We start from the raw sequence: 19,117 nt of genomic DNA, 5'->3' as shown, positions 1-19,117 counted from the left end.
CACAAGATTTACCCGAAGAACATTGTGTTAACAAAAAGGAAAAAAGACCTGGTAAGAGAACAAAGACTTTTCTTAGGAAAATATTAAACACTAAGGGGGTCATTATGATGACGGGCGCACTTTGTCCGCCCGTCACCATAGTGGGAAACGGGACCGCCCGCCATAAGGGCGGGGGTCCCGTGGGGGGCATTAGGATGTGCCCGCCACAGTGGCTGGCACATCCTGTAGTTTTAGCATTGTGGCGGGCGGTGCACTCTGCACCGCCCGCCACGATGCTAAAAATGCTTTTTTGCATTTGCATATGCAAAGCGGCAGGCACCGCGCGGTGCCTGCCGTTTTGCATATGCAAATGTGGGGGGGGTACCATAGGTACCCCCCATGTGCCCCCTGACAGTGGTGTGAACCTGGGGGCCCTGCAGGGGGCCCCCGCAGCAATCCCCGCCTGCCTTTCCGTGGCGGCATTGCCGCCGCGGAAAAGCAGCTGCAGACAGGCACCCTAATATGGATGGCGGTGTCTGATAGACACCGCCACCATATGGTTCCATTACCGCCCCGGCCGCAATGCGACCGGGGCGGAAAAGCGGCGGACGGTGTTTTCGTCCGCCGCGGTCCCCCCGCCATCCTAATATGGCGGGGGGGAATTAGAATGCGGATGTCGGGCGGATTGCCCCCGCCAGGGTGGCGGTGGCTACCGCCACCCTGGCGGGGGCAATCCGCCCGACATCCTAATGGACCCCTTAGAGTAGTGTGCACCAAGTCAAAAATACTATTAGTGTATCTGCAACAAAAAACAAGAGAAAAGAGAACAACCATGGAAAATCATCTTGTGAAAATACAGTGTATAGTAAAAGGAGGAAAAAACAATTTAAGGAAATTAGGAAAAAAATGTTTTATAGTAGAGTTGTGTTGAATTTAATTAAGGAATTGAAGAAATGTAAAAAAACAGCATTTTATAAGATGACGAAAAGTATAGAAAATCTAGTTGAGAAGGCTTTTGAATTAAAAAAAATTGTTTCTTTTAGGAATCAATAGAATTCGATCACTAGATAAGCCAATCCATTTAATGAAGGCCAAAAGTAAGTGGAGAAGAGTAATTAAAAGAAGTAATCTTTCTGAGTTTTTTTTGGGTGAATGGAAACATAGTTCAAGTTCTGAGCCTTTTTTTAATAAGGAGAGTTATCTTCAGATTAATGATTTGTTGCATGCAGTTGACACTAGTGGTTGTGCTTATGAGGTTCGAAATGGTTGTCCTATTGAGAAAGAGAAAATTGTTTCTAGAGATGCAGAAGAAGTGTTAGCTGATGAAGTTTTAGGGAGACGTCCGAAAGCTCCAGTGCACACTTGGAATTGCAGTAGTATTTGTAGTGTACGGCAAGAATATATTGATTTTTTACTCAATTTCTTACGTAACTATACTAAGAAAAGTGTTAAACAAAAGATTAAGATGTTGCAAGGACTAGACCCTTGCAGAGTGAGAGAAAATACTGGTTTGCAATGTCATTCTTTGGCTTGTCTTTCTAAAAAAGCATGTCGAAGTGTTTTTCACCATTTCAGGATGTTAGCAGTTCATCATACTCAAAATGAGGAAATTAGTCAGAAGATTGTATTATGCAGAAAGTCCAGCACTAATGTTAAAAAAGTTGAACAGTGCTCTTTTGAGTGGATCTGTATCAGATGTAATGAATGTCTGTGATGAATTTCAGGTTAGTTTCTTTGGTCCTCAGGAAGACAGTGCAGAAACTAACCCTGGGCGTAATGTGCGTAGTGGGGCTACGCGAAGCTACGCAAAGTGGGCGAGAAACTATCCCCTCCTGCGCACTTCGCGTAGCCCCACTACGCGCCGCATTCCCCCCTCCCCATACATACCTAATTTTATTAAATGGGCACATCTAAATAAATAAAAGGCACTTACCTTGTCCGCGGCATCCCGGGGCTCCCTCTGCTCGTTCACGCTGCCGTCTGCTAACCAATGCGCATGCGCGGGCGGTCGGGCATTCGCATTGGTTAGAAGAAGGCGGCGTGACCGAGCAGAGGGAGCCCCGGGACACAGCGGACAAGGTAAGTGCCTTTTATTTATTTAGATGTGCCCATTTAATAAAATTAGGTATGTTCGGGAGGGCGGGAAGGAGGCGGGTGTCGGGCAACTTCGCTACGCCCAATGAGTGGGCGTAGTGTTGCCTGCTTCGCCTACTTTGCAAAGGGCGAAGTAGACAACACTACGCCCACTTTTTGGACGTAGCAAAGTCGTTCTCCCAGGGTTAGACATTACTAGAAGGAAATGTGGAAGAGAATGTACAACATTGTAGTGTAGAACATTTTGAGCAAGAAATTACAAAGTTTAAGGTGATTTCAGGTGAAAGGCCAAATTATTCTTGTATCTGTTGTCAACAAACTCATTAAATAAATCAGACCAGGACAGTTGATTTGTATTTAAAAAGTGAAAAGGAAAATAATAAGGAGTGGAATGATTTTGCAACTTATTTGTTGGTAGAGAATTGTTTTGATTTGAGTTCTGATCAGCATATTTGAACAAAATGCCTGCTAGAGCTGTGCATAATAATTTTGAGTTGGTAAATATTCCTTCTGAACTGATGGATTTAAATACCTATGAGTCTATTCTTATTCAATGTGTGCATCCTTTTCAGGCTATTGTTCGTATGGAGCCTAAGACAGGAAAATTGCCTTCTTCAGATTTACAGAGAGGATTAAAGGGAAGAGTTGTATATTTGCCTCAAGATTTAAAGAAAAATATTGAAACAATTGGTGTAGAATATATAAAAGATGAACCTTTAGTTATTCTTGCTAATGTCGTTCCTACTAAGAGTAAGAAAATTTAGCAAGAATTAGTGGATGTTAGGAAAGTAAAAAAGGCAACGTTGTATCTGGTAAAAAATAATCAATATTATAAAAATGTGTATGTAAGAGAAGAAGAAATAACTGTAGAAGAAGATAGTGACTCGTTATCCAGAAGTGAAGAAATCTACGAACATTACTGTGTTCATCCACTTTATTCTAAAGAAGTGATGGGGAATACTATAGAGTTATTCCAAATAAAAGAAGCAAAGGGAAGTCCCATTAGTGTATGGGAAAAAAGCTTGGAAGCTCGTTGTTTCCCTCAGTTGTTTCCAACAGGGAAAGGTAGACGATATGATGACCGACCTGTGCAGATTCCTGCATCCGAATACCGGACATCAAGATTGTATGCAGAAGATCCAAGATTTCAACAATGTATTCAGTATTTGTTTCATCTTTTGTTTGAGAGTGATTTGTCTGGACTTTCTTATGCAGTAAACCATATATAAAACAGGTGTACATCTGTAAAATGTTTCGGCAAAGGAATTTAAGGATAAAGTACTGCAGAAAGATAATGTTTTGGAATCTCAGCTAATCAATCTCATGGCATGTCAGCGTGGTACTAATGAGTACTGGTACCGTCATCATGGAGAACTTAAATGTATGCTCAGGAACTTAGGAACTCCTACATGGTTCCTTACTCTAAGCTGTGCTGAATATGCTTGGGATGATTTACTTCAATTTCTTCAAGAGGCAAATCCAAATATACCAAATATTGAATACAAGACACCTGGAGAATTGTGCTCCTTGGATCCAGTTAATGTATGCAGGTATTTCAATCTAGATTTGAAGCTATGATGTCTTTTATCACCAATAAAAAATCCTCCTCTTGGAGAGGTTCTGGATTTCTTTTGGAGAAAGGAGTATCAAGCGAGAGGTGCTCCTCACATACATATGCTAATATGGATCAAAGATGCTCCCAAATTTGGAACAGACTCAGATGATACTGTGTTGTCTTTTATTGAAGAATATGCTTTATGTGATATACCCAAAAGTACACTAGATAAGGACTTAAGACAACAAGTCTTACGATTGTGGGAAATACTGTCGTCGAAAGTACAAATCTAAGGACAAGTTCTACACCAAATGTTGTTTTGGATTTCCACATCCTGTTATATCGAAAGGAAGAGTGAACAGTTTTATGTCATCTTTGCGACATACTATCACAAGAAAGTCTCCAAAAAATACCTACAACTTAATAAGAAATGAAGAGTAAAATACATAAATAACTACAACCCAGTCATTTTGTCCATGTGGGATGCTAATATAGATATTCAATACGTTGCGGACAATTCCATTGCTGTAGCTCGATATGTAACATACTACATAACCAAATCAGAAAAGACAGAATTGAAGGAAATGTGGGAAAAGATTTCCCACGGGAAGAGTCTAAATAAGAAATTATATAGTTACAGTTTGAAGATGTTATCTCATCGAGAAATTGGAGCATATGAATGTTTGGATCGCTTATCTTCTGCAAGTCTATACTCCAAATCTAGAAGAATCATTTGGGTGAGTCTAGGTCTTGCTGCAACACGAAATCAAGTACTTAAATCTGTACAAGAAATTGAATATTTAGCTGAAAAAGAGCCAGGAAGTACAGATATCGTGAAAACAATTATGTTGGATACATATTATCCAAATAGAAGTCATCATCTTGAGAACATGTGTCTCTATGAAGTGCTGCAAAACTATATTTTAAAACGGAATGTTACCGAAAACATCAATAATGGTATATATGCCGGGATTGGTTCTGAAGGATGTTTGGTGAAACAAAGAAAAGGACATTTGATTAATCACCGTAAACTGAGTTGTGAAACTCCTGACAAATGGGAATTTTAACTACTTTTGCAACTTTTCAAGCCGTGGTGTTCAGAATTGGAATTACTTGGAGATTTTGAGAGCTATGAAGATACGTTCAATGCAAGTAAAGATACTATAGAATGTCCTGTTTTTGCTAATTATGTGAACATTTTGAACAACGAAATTGAGCAAGAAGCTACAATTGCAGCTGAGATTGCTGGAGACAGTTCTCAAGACAGTCAAACTTCTGCTCCGTTAGTTCAGGATCCACTAGGAGAACCAATTGTTCAAAATGAAGCAGCAACTGCTATGGAAGAGGTGGAAACAACAATGTATCAAGCTCAAGAAGATGTAACAAACTTAGGAAACTTGGAAGAACAACTAAATGGTGAGCAGAAACAAATATATGAGCAAGTGAGAAAACAGATTGATCATGTATTACTTCATGAGAAGAAACAGTGCTCTTGCCCATCATTTCAACCTATCCGAATGTACGTGAGTGAACAAGCTGGAACAGGGAAAAGTTTTTTAATTAAAGTAATCACAACTTTTCTACAGAAAACATCTGAGTCGCATTTGTCTTGTGCTGTCACTGCTCCAACTGGATTGGTAGCACACAATATTAAAGGAATTACTTTACATTGTTTATTAATGCTTCCAATAGAGCATGAAAACAAATTAGAATACCACAAGCTATCTGGAGAAGCTTGTTGTGAAGTTTCAAGAGTCTTGAAGAAAATGAAACTTCTCATTATTGATGAGGAAAGCATGGTATCAAACTTAATGCTTGCCTTTGTGCATTTAAAAATGCAGCAAATTCTTAAAACAGAGTGTGACGTATTATTTGGAGTAAAACACGTCATCGTTTTTGGAGAACTACTACAACTTACTCCTGTAAAAGGACAACCAGTGGCACATGAAGATACCAGAAAGTCTTTGGGGAGCATTGGAAATGTTAATAGTTGTTCATATTTTGAGTATAAGGAACTTATTACAAATATACAACAGGTAAAAGATGCTGATTATGGAACTAATATTCAAGGTATAAGAATTGGAAAAGTGACTAAACATGGCAAAGAAGCTTTACAGAGACGATTACTTTCCAATTTGTTTCCAAATGAAAATATTGTTGCTGAGAAAATATATATGAGAATTGCAGAAAACAAATCTGCTTAATGCCAACACTGCGTGAATGTTCTATATTCAATGAAGACATTTTAAAGTTGGAAAATGAAGAAGTTATAAAATTGGAAGCTATTGATAAAATAGAACATGAAAGAATCACTATTATTTTGACTGAAATGTTGAAGAGGAAATTTGATTCTTTAGAGAAATCGATAAGTAAAACTGCTGCTTTAGAAAAGAATTTATACGCATGTGTAAACTGTAGGGTAATTTTACGACGTAATTTGAATGTGGAAAAACATTTAGTAAATGGACAAATGGGTAAAATTGTTGATTTTGTTAATTATGTAAATAGAGATGGTATTGAATTTTTGAAAATCTAATTTGAAGTACAACAATTTAGTCGTTGTTCAGCTCGGTTTTTTGCTTGTAAAAGATTTGTATGTACTCAGAAAACTGTTTCCTATTTCTTTGGCGTACGTGGTGAGCATTCATAAATCTCAACGTTTAAGTGTAGACAGTGCTTAAGTGAATATTGGAAGTACCGTGTTTAAGAGGGTACAGCATATGTTGCTTTGTCTCGAGTGAGAACTTTATCTGGATTGTACTTGATTGATTTTAATGAGACAATGGTTAGTGCAGATGCAAATTGTCTAAAAGAGTATAATATGTTAAGAAGAGAATAGTCACCCAATTTAGGTCAATATCCAGTATTTGAAAAGCGAGTGATAGGTAGAAAAAGAAGATTTGAGAATATCTGTAGTGAAACTGTAGAGAAAGAAAAAAAACAAGATGAAGTTGTGATTGCAAGCAAAAACAAAAAGGACATTGTTGAAGAGAATGTTGGTTATCAGTTTGAAACTAGTTCTGGTGTCAACTGCTATGCTAATGTAGTTGTTAAAGTTTTGTTTTTTCTTGAAAGTTTGCAACAGCAAATTGTTGAAAATCGGGAAGAAAGATTCTGTTCGTTGTTGTATTCTGTTTTTGAGAAATGCAGTACAAAGTGTTTCTGATATTCGAAATGTTTTGGACATATGTTCAAGTTCTACTCCATTTACGCAGAATATTCAGCAAGATTGTCAGGAATTTTTTAATGATTATGCTTGTTGTATTGGAAGATGAAGGTATAGATGTTGAAAACCTTTTTGGCCTTTCTTATAAATGGCAACATGACTGTGAAAATTGTTTGTTTACATCAAGCACTAACATAGACACTGAAAGGTTCATATATTTGACTTTACCTGACTGTGAATCAGTGTCTTTTAACAATCTAGTTAGAGGAGCAATTCAAAACAAGGAGTGTAGCCAATGTAAATCAGAAATGTCATCAACATTATTTATACAAAGATGTGGACAGTATGTAATTTTAATGCTGCAACGGTATATAGCTGATGGAAGAAAATTGGAAACTTTAATTAAAAAATGTGTAGCTACTCAAGTATCAATATCAGGAAGAACTTTTGTAGCAGTTGCAATTATTTTTCATGATGGACCTTCTACAACATCTGGACATTACACTGTGTATTTAAAATGTCTGAAAGGTTGGATACATTGTAATGATAGTCAATTGGTTTTTAAACAACGTTTTCCTAAAGAGTTACCAAATTCTTACCTAACATTTTTTAATATTTTTAAAGCCAACATTTTTGGAAGAAAATTTGGCCTTTCAGGATTACTGCTGTTAAGGTAGGTTGGTCTTGTGTTGTAGCGTACTTTATAAGTGAGGGTGAGGAGCTTGAAGGTTATCCTCTTGTGACGTTAAGCCAGTGTAGATCTCTCAGGTGGTGGGTGATGTGGATGCGGAAGGGGACATTTATGATCAGTTGGGCGGAAGTGTTTTGGACTCGTTGTAGTCGTTGTAGGTGTTTGTCCGAGTTGAGATTTAGAGAGTTGATCCTTATACAGTTGGTGACGTCTTTTAGTGGTATGTGGCTCCTTGCTGAGGGAGAAGATGAGTTGGGTGTCGTTGTCTTAGCAGATAATGTTCAGGTTGTGATGGTGGGCCACTTGTGTGAGGGTGCTATGTAGATGTTGAATAGTGTCAAGTTATGGGATGAGCCCTGGGGGATGTTGCAAATGATGTCGCTGGTTTTGGATCAGAAAGGTGAGAGATGGATGCTGAGGATTACTATTGAAGAACTTCGCAGCAAAGAAAATTAGATATACTATTTGGCCATGAGGAAAAATATGTAAAATAATTAAGGACTATTTGTTGTACATTTTGTCAGCATATATTTGCAGTGTATGAAAATTAATGATAGTGTTTTGTTATTTTAGAATTGTTTGACATATCTCATAGTTACATAATAAATTGTTGTAAGAAAAAACATTTAACATATGTTTTATTTCTATTTGAATGTTTTTTTTTAATCCTCATTAGCCTTGTCGCCACCCATTATATAGAAAACGGTACCGCCTATGGGCTTTTACCTCATGTACCTACTTGTCCAAAATGGCTTCTTACAGCATCCTTCGAGGTTACGGACTCTCCTTTCATACCAGACCCTGGTTACAGTCCGGCGCTCGAACAACTACTGTTACCATTTCGACTCAATGCAGGTGAGATAGGCCAAGACCTTAATCATTGGATTTTTCATTTAACATTACTCATTATTAATACCCCTTCCATTACACTATTACTACCCATTATCTCCCTCACCCGAAGAGTGTCAAAAATGGCAACCAAAATTTACATTTTTTCTCATTCCGACCCATATAATCTATTCTTGCTATATTCCTCATGGCCCTCACCCAATCCATAAGCGTCGGGGACACATTTGATACCCACAGTTTACACAGCTCTCTACGAGCCAGGAGTATCCCATAAAACACTAGTTTGACTTTATCATCTATATTTTTACTCCGTAAATCAAATCTTCCTGTTATTATTAATTCAGGGCTTACCTCTATCCTTTGAGCTGTTACCTCCGACAAACTTTTACTTACAGCTTCCCAGAATTCTCTAAGATTCGGACACTCCACAAACATGTGTAGGTCATCCACATTTACACATCTGCACTTCGGACACTCCACTACCCCTTCGGCTCTGAACTTGAATAATCTGCGAGGGGTCCAGTAAGCCCTGTGGGTTGTAAACAAATGATTCTGCCTTAAATTTGCAGATTTAACTGTTTTGTAAAGTGTAGTCATTGTTACTTGCCATTGAGTTTCCGTAGAGATGTCTGGCAAGCAATCCCTCCACAATGCTTCCGGAAGTAGAAATACACCATCCTCCGCCTCGAGTATCGACCAATACCAGAGTGATATTTCCTTCTTGTGTAACCCTCTTGACATTAGTTTATCTTCCAGAGCATTCTGAAATCCAATCATATTTTCTGCTTTGCTTGCCCAGCTGCGGATTTGCAAGTACTTACATTTTGAAAATCCCTGGCCCCACAAACTCTGAACTTGAGCCCAGTCCATCAAATTTCCTTCCAAAAATATGTCTCCCCAGCAGACTACCCCTGCAAGTTTAAGAGGAATCGCCAAAGCGTCAAGTGCCCACATAGGTGAACCTGGTCCATCCCAGATTGGGGCCCTGTAACTGTAGTATGGAATCTTCAAAGTTTTCCTTATACTATACCACAGTACTGCAGCATCATGTAGCAGTTTCAACCGAACTTTTTTAAAGTATCTTGGGTCGTAAAATGTACACATAAATCCATAATCGTTATAGTTACAAAATTTAAGCATTGCCGCATACATTTTACCAATATCCGAGGCTGGCGGTGTATCCATTAACATCCTCAATTTTTTTAATTGAAAAGCCCAAAAGTAAATCTGAACATCTGGGGCCGCCAAACCCCCCTTAACCAGCCGTCTCCTTATCTTTTTTCCAGGCCAGCCGAGACCCCTTCGAGGCCCAAATAAAAGAACATATTTCACTCATCACCTTTTTAAGGCAATCCTTTTTAAATTCTAAAGGGATGGTTTCAAACAAAAATGTCAGTTTCGGCAAAATTGTCATCTTTATCAGGTTGGTACGCCCATATAAGTTAAGTGGTAGATGCCCCCATCCCCGTAACATGACTCCTATTTCTCTTTTTATCCTGACAAAGTTAGTTTTTGCTAGCTCCTCAAGCTTATGAGTAATCCTTACCCCCAAGTACCTCATCTCCATTTTGCATTTCATTCCAGATGTGTCCAAATTCCATGCCATAATTTCGGTTTTATCCTTATTTATTTTGTACCCTGAAACTGATCCAAATTCTTTCGCTATATCTAATATGGCTTGTAGTGACTGATGTAGATTGGGGGTATAAATAATAATATCGTCCGCATAAAGACCCATTTTTTTTTACCATGTTTCAAATCTAAACGGGGGGATATCTTCCGTATTTCTAATCCTGCACGCCAGGGGCTCTATGTACAAATCAAATAATAAAGGGGACAGTGGGCATCCCTGTCTCGTTCCTCGCATTACCCTAATAAATTTAGTTAACATCCCATTAATCAGTACTTTTGATGTTGGTGAGTCATATAAAGATATCAGTACTTTAGTAAACCTGGTCCCAAGTTCTAGATGCGTCAGCAAGGCCTTTAGCTAGTCCCAGTTAACCCGGTCAAACGCCTTGGCGGCGTCAAGTGCTATAAGCGCCAGGGGTCGTTTCTCTGTTGTGGCCATATCTATTGCACCAATTAAAGAAAAAGTGAGCTCCTTCATAAACCTACCCTTAATAAAACCCTTTTGATCTTCGTGCACCAACTTGGGAATAACCGTACTTAATCTATCCGCCATTATTTTAGCAAATAATTTGTAATCGCAATTTAATAGCGAAATAGGTCTGTACGAATCTGGATATTTAGGGGATTTCCCTGGTTTTGGTATTAAAACAATAGTAGCCTCATTCCATGAATGCGGCAGAGATACCTCTCCGAAAAAGATATCATTAAAAAGTTGGCAAAGTAGAAGGCTTATTATCTCAACTAAACTTTTATACACATCTAAAGGTAAACCGTCTGGTCCCGGTGCTTTTCCTTTCTTCCCTACTTTAATAGTATTTACGACTTCATTCAAAGATATTTCCCTATTTAATACCTGCTTAAACTCAGTCCGGAGCGGGTCCACCAATGTAACCAACCTCTTATTGCAGTTGCCTCTGGTTTGAACTCTTTTTTGTATACTTTTAAAAAATATTTATAAAATACCTCCACGATTCCTTTGCTGTCTGTAATGCTTAGATTAGCTTCTGGAGATATTATTTCTTTAATACAACTACGAACCTGCTCTTGTTTGGCCTTCCAGGCTAAAAGTTTCCCACATCCCTCACCATAACTGAAATGTGCCACCTTGCTTGCTTCCCACTTCTCTTTAATTCTGTAATTAAGGGTTGCCATTAACTCTAATTTCCAATTTTCCAAATTCTGCAAGACCCGATTCTCACTACCGGAAATCCTGGCACTAATAACCTCAGCCTCAGCCGCCCGAATTTTTTCCTCCAGTTCTGTAATTTTACTGTAATAAAGCTGAAACCCTCCCATTCTTCCCAGTGGCAATCGGATGCCAGCAAAAGGTGCTGCAGAATAGATACACATTTTTGAAATAATTCCTGGTATAAAGTAAGGTTCGATGCACAATCCTCTTATCCCTGGAGCTTATACACCATCCTGCCGCCCTGACTCTTGACATTGCGCTATAAAAGTGTCCACTTCCTCTATTACCCTAAAGGAGTACATCTTGTTCCGCCACATAACTTTAAAAAATGCTGGGAACTTGAGCTGCACTGTAGCTCCCAGTTCCCTTAAAGGATCGATCCGTTTTCCTAATTCCCACTGCCTATTTGCGGTGGCGGGAGATAAGTCAGATCTAACTTCAATTTTTACTCCATCCAGTAAAATAAACTGTTTTTTCAGGGCGGCTATTAGGATTTTTTCTTTTAAATCGAAAGTCAAAAAGTTTATAAGAATCTTCCTGGGTTTGGACCGATTTGAATTCAACCTAAGAGGATCTCAGTGGACCCTCTGAATATCGGCCAATATATCCTCTTCCCCGACATCCAAATCCAACTCTCTTTTCAGCAAGTGTGCCACAAACTTTTTTATATCCGAACCTTCCTTTCCCTCCGGTAATTTCAGAATTTTTAAATTATTGTGCCTTTGCATATTTTCCAGCCTCTCCAGCCTATCTTCTTGTACCCTCTCTCTGATTTTAATTTCATCAATTTCCTTGCGGTTCTCTGCAGCTGATTTTTGCAACTTTTTGGTCTCGGCTTCTAACTCCTCTGTACGGGAGCTTAATGCATTTAACTTGGCCTCCAATATTGTGCATGAGGCTTGGATACTCTCCTGGTTTACCTTCGAAATCTCGAAGCCTTTATGCATGTCTAAATCTAGCTTCTTAAGTAAGGCGATTACTGAAATATCCATATTCACCATCTTTAAATCTTCATTGTCTTTATCTTCTGTAGGAGCACAATCCAACTGATTAGGAGTTTCTTCTTGTGCTCCTGGGTCCTTTGCTTCCTCCAACACTGTGCCTATCGAACTTTGAAAGTTAGACTCAACTGAACTGTTTCCCTGAATCTCCTGATCCCCCATTCTCTGTTCTTCCATTTCCGGCATAAGCATTTGATATCGATTAGGACTTAAATGTTTGGACCAGTCTGATAATGAATCTCGATTTCTGCCCCTTTACCCTCCTCGTCGTTGGAGAGAGAAAGCTCTACTATCTCTGTGGAATTTATTAGGGGCTTAAGAATTAGAGTTTTTGGGATCACTTTAAAATAAGAATTAAGAGAGGGGGTAATTTTTGATTTGACCTCTGCTAACTTAGTTTTACCTGATTTATTTGCTCTCCTGAGACTCTTCTTGCTTTGCAATTTTTCTGTAGTAACTACCTGTACTTTTTTTTCCTTGAATTTATTAATTCTTCAACCTTGCTTCACCCCTTCCCCTCCTACCCCTCTCCCAGCACTTCTCAGTGCGTATCCCACTACCCTACAATCTGCCTTCTCTACCAGTTCTTGTGCGTCCAAAGCATGTAAAGCCCGTATTTCAGTCTCGGTTTCTCCTAATTTTAACACACTACCCCTTCCACAGCTCCCTTTGTTTTTGTATCCAATTTTTGCCGCTGCTCGTCGGCCTCTTCCCACCTCCAATGCCGCTCTCCCCCAACGCCCCAGGTCTGTCCATGTTGGACTGACAACTGCCCCCGTAATAACCACTACTTCGTTTTGTTCCACGTTATCAGTCACAGTCACCGTACCCTGTGTATCTTTTACCTGGCTGCCCGCCATGCAGTTGTCCACCACTATTGTCGCGGCGTTGCCTGTAACCAAAGACTCGCATATATTCAATCTCATACCCTTTACCTCTATGCAAGCTTTTCCTCCTGTTCACAATCTCAATACCGCTGCCTTACTCTCTCAATTTCTTCTCTGAAACCGCCAGAAACAACCGCCGTAAACGATCTTCCAAACCGCCAACCCGCCGCAACAACCAGCAGCCGGTCCCTCGAAACCAGACCTGATTAGCTGATTGCAGTTCCTAAGCCCCGGATCAGTCTAAGCAATTTACAGAGACTTGGCTGAAGCCATGGTGTAACCCTGCTTTAGCCATAGCCCTCCCCCCAGACTATCTTATCCAGCGGTTGGATAGATATGAACAACGGGGAGGGGGTTTGGCAATTATTTACCGGAACACCTTCAGATGCTCCATAGAGCAACTGACGGAAATAAAGGAAGCAGAAGCATTGGCTTTTTCTATGACAATTCATAGCTCCCTTGTGTTTTCCGGTGCTCTTATTTATCGCCCCCCAGGCCCTTCCACTAAATTCTTGGACTCCGTTGGTGGTGTGTTAAGTGATCTGACCCTTAGGTTTTCTAACTTTTCGGTGTTGGGTGATCTCAATTTGCATCTTGAGTCCCCAAATGACCCTGGAGTCAGTTGTTTCCTCGACACAATTGAAGTGTTGGGTCTTACCCTTGTGAATCAGGAACCCACTCACCAAGCAGGGCATCTACTTGATTGTATCTGTTCCAACTTTTCTAGTCTGACAATCAAGTCCCCTCGACCACTGCTATGGACAGATAATTTTTTTATTCCTCTGTATATAGTTGGAGCGCGGAAACCCATTATCTATCTTTCAAATTGTATTGATAAATCTTACACCAAACATACTCCAGATTGGAAGGTATTGACCAGCAGACCTGATATTGTTGATGAATTTAGGAATAGGCTACCAGCCTTTGTTGACTGTACTACGTCGGACTATCAGAAGTTTCGTGATTGGATTACTGGAGTGGGTACGTTACTCAAACCACCCAGAAACGTGAACCTTAACAGGATGACAAAGAAAAATGCTCTTTGGTTCTCACCAATGCTCAAGCTTGAACTGGGCAAGGTGAAAACATTAGAACGAAGATGGCGTCGTAACTACGACACCGCTGCTCGTGCTACTTATCTAGCAGCGAGACGGAAATATCACGCAGAGATAAAATTAGCAAAAAAAACATACTACTTACAGGCTATCTCTTCTGCTGGCCAGGAACAAAAAGCAATCTTTAAGATTGTCAAGGATTTTATACATCCTTCAGCTCTGTCGCAAGAGATCCCTCCATCGCAAGATCTCTGTGATGCGATATCTGATTACTTTGACAATAAAATCCTGACCATCACAAAGACTTTTCCGTCTGTAACCACCACAACAATAATTTCTGACGAGACAGTGAAGACAACTTCCCCTCTCCACTTTGATGAGTTTGTCCCAGTACCCTTGGAAGAATCTGCGAAAGCCATTCTGGCCAGCAAATCAGGTTCTCCGTTTGATCCCTGTCCCCCTCCGGTGTTGCATCTTCTAATAGAGATGGTTAATCCTATGATTAACAATATGATTAACTCCTCACTAGCAACTGCAAGCATCCCTAATGATTGGAAATTGGCAGCTGTGAAGCCACTTCAAAAGAAGGCCATCGCTGATCCTACTACCCTCTCCAACCTACGCCCGATTTCCTTGCTACCCATTCTTTCTAAACTGACTGAAAAGTTTGTCAACAGCCAACTGACTAACTTTCTGGAGAAGAATAACGTACTCCACCCCAACCAGTCAGGATTTCGGTCAGAACATTCCACCAAATCAGCCCTATTATTCACCGCTGAAACCTTAAGGGCTGCAATGGATCAAGGAAAGCAGGCCGTCCTCATCCTACTTGACCTGTCGGCAGCCTTTGATACCGTGTCCCATAACATCTTAATGGACCGGCTGGCTGCCGCAGGAGTAGGAGGACAGGTGTTGGCTTGGTGTAGAAATTTCCTTACCAACAGGCGCCAAATAACTGTGTTAGGCCCATACCAATCTGAGGCTAAAAACGTCAGCTCAGGAGTGCCACAGGGCTCTAGTTTGAGCCCTGTTCTTTTCAACCTTTACATGGCACCTCTGATGAGTCTGATCGCGTCATTCAAGATCAGCTCGATCTCTTACGCTGACGATACTCAGTTGATTTTGGTGTTGGATAGGGAACGACCAGGTGCCGAAGAGAATCTTAGGGACTGTCTTGCAGCAATTTTCAAGTGGATGAATAACAACCATTTGAAGTGCAACGCCGGAAAAATGGAAATTCTACCAATGGGTAATCTCAACCTTTTTTCCCCTACAGCATGCTGGCCATCAGATGCTGAAGTGCCACCCAACACAATTGCATCCGCCCGTAATTTGGGCGTTAAATTTGATGACCATCTATCTTTTAAACCCCAGGCTGTAGCTGTAGCAGGCAGGTGCTTTCAAATTATTAAAGCACTCAGAAAGTTTTTTGACCTTCTGCCTTTATCTGCGACAAAAACTGTCGCTGTAGCCTTAATCAATTCCAGGCTAGACTACTGCAATGGACTCTATGTCGGGGCAAACAAAATCGTCCTTCATAAATTGCAGATGGTCCAAAATGCGGCAGCACGTCTCGTATTACGCCTGCCTCGTAGATCGTCAGCCTCAGCAGCCCTGAACACCTTACACTGGCTGCCAATAGGGAAAAGAGTCTTATTCAAACTTCTCTTAATCACCTTTAGGGCTTTCCACCAACGTGGCCCATCCTATCTTCAAAATGGGTTTAAAAGATACCACCCAGCACGCTGTCTGAGATCTGCAAACCAGAACCTGCTCACTTTGCCCCGTTTCAAACTCGTCACTAAGGGTGGCAAATCCATCTTTGTACTTGGAACCAAAGCCTGGAACAAACTTCCCCTCTCCCTGCGATCTATTTCGCAAGAAGCCCTTTTTAGGAAGTCACTGAAAACTTGGATTTTCTCTTTGCCTGACGCCTCCTGCAGGACTCTAGTGTAATGTGTGTGCAGAAACTAGGACATTCTTTTCCGTTTCCAACCGGTCCATCTGAGTTGGTGAGCGCCAAGATACTCCTTGGAGTGGAAGCTGCGCGGTATAAATGTCATTTACATTACATTACATTACATTACATTACTGTTTCTAGCAAAATTCAATATATTCTGAGAACAGCAAAAAAGACAAATTAAATGCTTTACAAATTATTTTGTGTTGTAAAAGATATATTGTAACTGTATTTTCTTCATCTTCCACAGATGCTAATTTTATAATAGATAATTGTTTTTATTATTTATGATGTTTAAGGTAAGTATAAATAACTGTTAAAAATGGTCGATGTAATGTGCTTCTACAGAGCTGAAGTAACAAAACATGGATGGAGTACATAAGTGAGTAAAGATGGTTTGTATCTTTTAAACATATTTCAAAAAATGTATATATATATACTGAGTGTACCAGTATTGTTTGCAGTTTACTACAACGCATCTACTAGTTTAGAACATGTAAGGTGAAGAGACATAGTGTACTTTTCTTAGTACTGCATTTTATTATAGCATCCTGAGTTTTTTCCTATAGTGATAAGGAGTGAGTGGTTTGAAAATTTAAGAAAATGTAAAAACTGAAAATTCATATTAATAATTATATTTAAATAATCTTGTAAAGTAGTTGAGAATGACATTTGTATAATATTTTTTAAAGGGCAAAATAGTTGATAAAGTTACTTTTGTGTTATGTATTAGGAAACATTATAAAATGAAGTGTTTATGTTTTTGTACAAGGACCTACAACATAAGAAATTCACTATAGAAAAACAACAGAACAATATGGAAGACGATTTCGAAATTAGTAAGAGACTCATAGAAAAACTAAATATACCTTTCACGGGCAGCGAGAATGAAGAGGAAGAAATTAGTGCTGCAGATATCAGCTGTGATTTCCTAGACGAAACCTTGGATGCTGATTTTGTGGAAGCATTAGATGACATCGAGTTTGATCATATGACTTTTGAAATTGATAACCAGGAAAATTAAATACCTGATGAAATTATTTTAGAAGCTCTATTAAATTATGAGATGTTACAATAATAAATGTATTATTATATTATAATAATGGTTTGAGACACTCTTCTTGCAGAATTGTAATCATTCAGCTAGTACTCAAGTACTCATGGTGAAAAGTGGGCCTTAGGGCATGGACTGCTTCAAACCCCAATAGACTATGCATGCACTCTTCTATGCACTGGCAAACTTGTCTTTTATAGCTTCTATTTCCCAGTCTATATCCTCACACTTTGAGCAAACTCTCTGTGATTGCTGATTCAGTATTGTATTGAGCTATCCAGCAGAATGTCCTTATCTATGCACTGTGCTAAAAAAAAAGCTCTTTTAAATTCAGTCATACACTCTCCTTGCAGAACTGTAATAATCCAGTCAGTACTCAAGTAATCATTAAGCAAAGTGGGCCTTAGGCCATGAACTGCTTTAAACCCATATACACTATGCGTGCAGTCTTCTATGTACCTGCAAACTTGTTTTTATACCTCTAATTCCCCAGTCTGTATTATTAGACTCTCACCAATTACTCTGACTCTACTGTTTCAATATTGTAGTGAGCCATTCAGCAGTATTTCCTTATATATGTACTGTGGTAAAACTGAAGCTGTTATGAATTCAGTCAGGCACTTTCTTTGCAGAACTGTAATCATCCACTCAGTACCTAAGTACTCATGCATTAAATTGGGCTTAGGTCATAGACTGCTTTAAACTGCTATACACTTTGCATGCAGTCTTTTATGCACTGGTAAACTTGTCTTTTATATTTTCAATTCCCCAGTCTGTATCCTTACACTTCCAGCAAATACTATCACACTACTGTTTCAGTATTATATTGAGCCATACAGCACTATGTGCTTATATATACACTGTTCTAAAAGTGAAGCTGCTATACATTCAGCCAGACAGTCTCCTTGCAGAATTGTAATCATTCAGTCAGTACCCAAGTCCTCATGGGGTAAAGTGAGCCTTAGGGCATGGACTGCTTAAAACACCTATAGACTATGCATGACCTGTTCTATGCACCGGCAACTTGTGTTTTATACCTTCAATTCCCCAGTCGCTATCCTTACACTTCCAGCAAATACTCTGTGATTGCTGATTCAGTATTGTACTGAGGTATTCAGCAGAATGTCCTTATCTATGCACTGTGCTGTAATCATGCAGTCAGTACCCAAGTAATTATGTAGAAAAGTTGGCCTTAGGCCATGGGCTGCTTTAAACCCCTATAGACTATGCATGCAGTCTTCTATGCACCTGCACACTTGTCTTTTATACCTTCAATTCCCCAGTCTATATCCTTATACTTACAGCAAACACTCTGACACTGCTGTGCTTATCTATACACTGTTCTAAAAGTGAAGCAGTTACACATTCAGTTTGACACTGCTTGCAGAACTATTATCATCCAGTCAGTACCCAAATATTTATGTAGTAAAGTAGGCCTTAGTATATGGACTGCTTCAAACTCCTATTTACTATGCATGTGCTCTTCTATGCTCCAGAAAACTTGTCTTTTAAACTTTTAATTACCCAGTCTCTATCATTATACTCCCTCCAAATACTTTGCCGCTACTGTTTCAATATTGTAGTGAGCCATATAGCAATATATGCTTATCTATACACTGTACAAAAAGTGTAGCAGTTATACATTCAGCTCTACACTCTCCTTGGAGAAGTGCAATCAATCTGCCACTACCCAAGTAGTCATGCAGCAAAGTAGGCCTAAGGGCATGGACTGCTTCAAAGACCTATAGACAATAAATACACTTTTCTAAACATATGCAAACTTGGCTTTTAAAGTTTGGATTGCCCAGTCTGTATCCTGACACTTCCTCAAAACATTTTGCTACTGCTATTTTAGTATTGTAGTGAGTTATACATCAGTATGTTCTTATGTATGCACTGTTCTAAAAGTGAAGGTGGTATAAATTCAGCTAGACAATCTTGTTGTAGAAGTGTAAGCATTCAGTCGGTTTCCAAGTAGTCATGCACCAAAGTAGGCCTTAGGGAA

The sequence above is a fragment of the Lissotriton helveticus genome, chromosome 6 (assembly GCF_964261635.1).
Source record: "Lissotriton helveticus chromosome 6, aLisHel1.1, whole genome shotgun sequence".
In the NCBI taxonomy this organism is placed as follows: Eukaryota; Metazoa; Chordata; class Amphibia; order Caudata; family Salamandridae; genus Lissotriton; species Lissotriton helveticus.
This window is presented reverse-complemented; position numbering follows the sequence as displayed.